The 6085-nt window shown below is 38.6% G+C and overlaps 2 long non-coding RNA genes across 2 annotated transcripts; one reads left to right on the top strand and one right to left on the bottom strand.

The window, feature by feature from the left end:
- Positions 1 to 2300: 2300 nt before the first annotated feature.
- Positions 2301 to 3256, bottom strand: LOC112842031 (uncharacterized). The gene is made up of 2 exons (XR_003213606.1): positions 3064 to 3256; positions 2301 to 2454 (listed from the first exon to the last, which is right to left on the bottom strand). It is a non-coding gene; the product is annotated as an uncharacterized LOC112842031 (long non-coding RNA).
- Positions 3257 to 3387: 131 nt separating this feature from the next.
- LOC109204769 (uncharacterized) lies at positions 3388 to 5595 on the top strand. The gene is made up of 3 exons (XR_002064259.2): positions 3388 to 4192; positions 4478 to 4542; positions 4889 to 5595. It is a non-coding gene; the product is annotated as an uncharacterized LOC109204769 (long non-coding RNA).
- Positions 5596 to 6085: the final 490 nt, after the last annotated feature.

The raw sequence follows: 6085 nt of genomic DNA, 5'->3' as shown, positions 1-6085 counted from the left end.
GTCACCCACAATCAGAGTTTCAGGCCTAGCCTTTAGCTTTCCCTGTGGCCTTTTACTTTTCAACAGATTTTCAGACCTTACTTCGCTACTTTTAGGTGGATGGTTGTCCGATATAGATCCAGGGTCCTTTGATAGTGGAGAAAATCTGTTCTGCAGTTTCACATTCAGTTGTTTTGGAGGTTTGTTGTTAACCTTCCTATTCACGGTTGTCCAGTCCTGTTTCCTCCCGTATACAGGGGTAGAAGAGCTTCTCTGTCTCGTAGGAAGTGAAGGCCAGTCGGTTTCAGAGATTTCAGCTCGCTGTGCTCTGCCTGTGATACGTCCTCCCCCTTCCAGGAGACATGATTTATGTCTTGGTTTTGCGCCAAGACAGTCCAAGGGGGGATTATCGCTTGAGGATTTATAATAATGATGCACAGAGTCTACTTTCTTGGTCATGTTATCTGTGCTCCTTAGCTGTGTACTAGCTTGCTCATCGCCATTGCTTTGAATCAAAGGCAAGGTTGTTTCATTTCCACACAGTCCATTTACCTCCACGTTTACTTCTAAGCGATGAATTTTTGTCTCCAGTACTGCAATCTTCTGCAGGAGGCTGTGGTAGTCATCTGTGGAGAGGGAAGGCATCTTGTTGCTAGTTAGCCTAGCGGTTAGCACCTTACCAGGCTATTGAGGCTGTTCGGTGTCCAGACGCTGTAATCAGGCTTCAGCTGTGTCTAGGCCACAGACACACAGAGCGCTGAGGATAGAAATGTTGCTATTTCTGTTAAGAACACTATAGTCCTAATGATCTATAAGTGTCCAGAAGCTCTCGCAGGTAAGCTCATACAGAAAAAAGGGAAAAAATCAGCATAAAAATCAATAAAAATCAATAAAAGAAGCAAAGCATTTGAAGAGCAAAGAGAGGAAGCGTCCACACTCACGAAAAGGGGCGGAGAAAAAAGCTGCTAATGGTAGCCTACTTAGCATTAGCTCCTCACTAATATAATGCTAATTCACATCAAATTAGCATTAGCTGCTCATATAGGGCTTTGGAGCGTGATGTCACAGGGGTGGGCGTGGAAAGGATTTTGGCCCGATCCGCCATTTTCGGGGTCTAGCAAGTGAAAAGGGAGCGAAGGCACACACAACAGCCATGGTTCGTATTTGCTGTGCGGTCGGCTGCAATGCTCGATCGCACGACCGGCAAGAGAATAAGCTTGAAAAGGGTTTATCTTTTCATTCTTTCCCAACCTGGAAGCAACATGAGGCAGCTCGTGTATCGATGTTACCAAACGAAGGCGTCTAGCCTGGATAGCAGCTGTGAGACGAGCTGATATCCAGCTCTCTTCCATCTCCAAATATCTGTTGGTGCTCCAGACATTTTCATTCCGGTAAGTTCTAAATATGTTCATATCACTCTTTATAGCCTATTAGTTTTATTTTCGATGCCCTCTGAGGTCATAGCAAATTAGTACAAACATCCTACTGAGTGATTTTGCAGAACTACCTGCTAATTATTTGGCATTATTGCAGAAAACCAGCCTATGAAATGGATGAAACACATCGTGACTGGGTTCCAGCGCTACACAAGGGACCTGCTTCAAACATACCACCATGCCAATCAGGTTACTTCTTCCATGTGAGGGTGAAGAGGTGACCCTTCTGGATAAGATGGTGAAGGTTTGCTGCGTTTGTTGAACAGTGTTGTAGTAAAACCAGGGAAAATGAAACTTGCTCCTGTTAAATATTCTTAAGTCTTTTGCTGTATAAATAGTGGTATTTTTTTTTTCAAAAGATACAGTAAATAATGTTAGTAGTGGGTGATATCATGTAAACACTGTCATGATTTTATGTAAACATTTTGTCTTTTGTAAACTATAAATGACATGGATTCTACATTGTAACTGATGTGATGTTCTATAAAGTGGTTTTAATAATAAAAAAGAGGCAAAAATTAGTTTGTTTCTTTATTCAATTTTTGAACAGTGGTACTCAGTCAGTACATATTCAGTAAATGCAAATTATTTACATGGCAGTGCACTTCAGGCATAAATCTAGACCCCTATATAAAACATTATGGCATTATAGCAGTGACAACTCCTCCACAGTAGCAGGTGGGATTTTTCTTTTTTGAGGACGGCTCCTTTTACCTTTCACTACGGATGGTCTGTTTATGTTTTTATCAAGAGCCTTTTTTTGGGCAGCTGAAGAGGAGAAGTCTATCTTATGGCCAACCTCTGACTGTATCTTGGTCACATAACCCAGCAAAACCCAGTATGGAGGTTCATCTGTAACAGGCCTTGTGGCACGGATCAACACTGTTGCTTCTACATTAAACAGAAGAGCAGCGACACGGGTGCAGGTCTCCACAACTCCGGCCATACAGGTGCAGTGGGCGGCTTCAACCTTCCCTGTGATGCTCACAGTGACCCATGGCTGCAATGCTGGTTCATTCAGTCTTTGAGAGTGCAGCACCTGAAACACACACAGACAAAGTTCAATTAAAGACAAGAACTATGTGTTTTATCTACTTTATCATAAATGTAACAAAGTGTTTAGAAAGTTAGCACATACATGTAATTTTTCATTTCTTTATGTGTCCATCTATAGAACGCTGCATTTTATAGGGTAAATCTGCCTGTTCTCTGTCAGAAACCTGCCTGCAGAAAATGAACCTAAAGTATGTAATGCAAGGATGTAATCACTTTAGAGATGGAGAAAGCATAAAGTGACAATTATGAATCACTTAATATGATAAGGAGATTCTGCAGGTCATTAATCAATGTATAAAATTAAAATAAAATGTATTTTTAGTGACACGATACAAATATTGAAGCAAGATCTATAATTAGAATTATTTACAATAAATATGAATAAATCAGTGCAATTTCTTTAACCATAAAGAATAACTAAGTCCTTCAGGACAAAGTCACATCAATGCACTGAACTCACTATGTTATCCCTCTAACAGCCTCCACATGTTCTCACTGTAATTTCCCCTCATGAATGAATTTATGCTGCACTAATCTGAATGTTTGCAGGGAAATCAAACGCATTTCACACGCAGTACTCGAGCTGACTTACCTTTGTTTGAATGACAACTTGTACGCGCTGACTCCACAGATAAGGTACAAAAATATGTCAGGCTATAGCGGTTGCTCTTCAGGGTTTCTACTCCACGGCAGTGTTTCATACGGGTCCACATTTCCAATGCACGCAATTTTCTGCAAGTACCGCTGCTTCGCCTCTGGACGCAATCGGTCTCTATACCGTCCGTTTTCTTTTCAGCTGCTTTTAAGCATGATTCTTGTCGTCGTCGTTCCAACACTGTGTCTCTTTTGATTCGTAGACCCCGAAAATGGCGCCGCGCTCCGCGGCGTGACGTCAACTCCAAAGCCCTATTGTTATAAGGAAAGAGAAAACGATATTAGCATTAGCTGCTAATAATTATTCACCCCTAATTAGAATAAGCTGCTAAAAGCAGCCTACTTAGCATTAACTCCTCACATCGTTGTTACCCAACGGAAAAGAGTATTAGTATTAGCTACTGTCATTTTTAATAAGTAAGAGAAAACAGTGTTAGCATTATTGAATAATGCTAATTCACATTAAATTAGCATTTGCTGTTTACAACAGTGTACTTAGAATTAGCCGCTCACACTGTTAAAAAGTAAGGGAAAACAGTAATTAGCATTAGCACATAATCCTAATTCACTTCAAAGTAGCATTAGTTAATAATGGCAGCCTACTTAGCATTTACTGCTCACTAATATAATGCTAATTCACATCAAATTAGTAATAGTTAATAACGGTAGACTTCGTATCATTAGCTGCTGTCATTCTTACAAAGCAAAGGAAAACATTATGAGCATTAGCTGCTAATGCTTTTTCACCTAAAATTAGCATTAGCCACTAATGGTAGCCTATTTAGCATTCACTCTTCACATCGCAGGGGAAAAGTTCAAATTGAGTGAAAAATAGTGTTCACATTAGCTACTCATATTGTTAAAAAGTACGAAAAAACATTGTTAGCATAAGTGGATAATGCTGATGTAACAGAGTTAGAAAATAGCTTAATGAATTTCCTCAAAATTGATGTGCTTTGTGAATAGTTGGAGCCACCTGGTGGACAAATACAGCAACTGCAGCTGTTAAGGTTCCAAATTGCTGCACAGCGCATGCCTCAGCAAAGGAAAATACTCCCGAGCTGGTGGTAGGTGCTTGTGAGCAACACTGTTGTCAATTGTGTATGTGTATTAATGAAAACATTCTTATAGTGGTAATTGTCAACATGTATTTTGATTGTAAGTAGTACTAGCATGTATCCTGAAAGTTACAGGCATTTTGATGCATGGGTAGTAACTTTATTCACGAGTAGCATTTTTAGTTAGCATGCTAAGCTAAGCTAATACCCGTTAGCTAGTCGGGTGCTTTTTGACTTGTACTCAGCTCTAATATTTCTCTGTGTGATTGTAATTGTTCTAATTCTTTTTAACAGAACTGAATGTTGCAGTTGCTTTGCACAGTATTAATGACAACTGTGTGCTGTTTTCTTTGTACCAGGTAGGCGCTGTTAAGTATAAGTTTTAATTGATGCTGTTGTATAGGAAAAAAAATGATGATTTATAATAGAAAAGCTGTTTTATATGTTATTGTTGTTGTTGGTTAGGAGAAAGGAGAAAAATAAATAAATAATACTGCTACTATACGATCACAGGTTTGGTTTCAGCTAGAACTTTTAAAAGAAAGACTTTGTTGATGTTGTGTTGTATAAACATATCCTAGTCATTTGTTAAGTGTTATGTTTGAAAAGAAAAAAAAAGGAAAATACTCCCGAGCTGGTGAACTGAATGTTGCAGTTGCTTTGCACAGTATTAATGACAACTGTGTGCTGTTTTCTTTGTACCAGTTGCCAGAATAAAGAGGGAGCCCAGAGTAAGGGCAAGTCCAGCGTTGCGGTGCCGTCCTTTCTACATGGGCATATCACGCCACTTGCACGATAGACTCACAGAACAGCAACAGCTACACTAATTCACCTTAAATTAGTATTAGCTAATAACAGCAACCTACTTAGCATTAGCTGGTCACATTGTTATAAAGTAAGAAAATATGGTATTAGCATAAGCTGCCAATTCCTATTCACCTAAAATTAGCATTAGCCACTAATGGCAGTCTACTTAGCATTAACTGCTCACTAATATAATGCTAATTCAAATCAAATTAGCATTAGCTGCTCACATGGTTAAAAGGGAAGGGAAAACGATATTAGCATTAACTCTAACTAGCATAATGCCTATTTGCTTTAAATTAGATGTAGGTGCTAATGGCGGCCTACTTAGCATTAGCAGCTGAGATTGTTGTAATGCTAGGGAAAAGAGTGTTAGCATTAGCCGTTCACATTGTTAAAAAGTTAAGGGAAATAGTGTTAGCATTAGCTACTCACATTGTTAAAAAGTAAGTGTTAACATTAGTGCATAATGCTAATTCACATCAAATTAGCATTAGTTAATAACGGTAGCCTATTTAGCATTAGCAGATAATGTTGATCTTGGCCCACTAGAAAAGTTCAGAACTAAGGATTTAGGAGTTTTTCTTGATTGCTCTTGCTCATTTGAGAAACAAATACATTTTGTTATTAAAACCAGTTGTAAGGTTTATATTGTTGATTTTCATTTATGCTTAGAAATATTTACTCATATATGCTTAGAGTTTGATAATCGATTGCATAATGATAGAGGTTTGATCCTTAGTAGTCTGTAAAGACTCTGTGTGCCTTCCAGAGTGCTCTGGCATGCACACACAACTTGGGGTTATGAGAGAGGTCGTACCTTCTCTTACTCATTTATGGTATAGGTATAGGACAGGGGTCGGCAACCTGCGGCTCTTTAGTCCTTTTAGAGCAGCTCCGCGTGGTTTGGGAAAATAAATTAGTTTTTTTAAGTAATTAGCTGAAGTGTATTTTATTTATGTTAGTTCTTTTTTAACTTGTATTTCGAAATTGGAAGATTATTGTGATATTGAAATATAAATATAAAATTATATTCTATTATTTTTTGATCACTCATAATAAGTGTCACACTCGCGGAAGCCAGTGTACCCGCCTAAA

This window comes from Oreochromis niloticus, linkage group LG13 (genome assembly GCF_001858045.2).
Source record: "Oreochromis niloticus isolate F11D_XX linkage group LG13, O_niloticus_UMD_NMBU, whole genome shotgun sequence".
In the NCBI taxonomy this organism is placed as follows: domain Eukaryota; kingdom Metazoa; phylum Chordata; class Actinopteri; order Cichliformes; family Cichlidae; genus Oreochromis; species Oreochromis niloticus.
The sequence above is the reverse complement of the archived record's forward strand: the minus strand, read 5'-3'. Positions and strand labels throughout refer to the sequence as shown.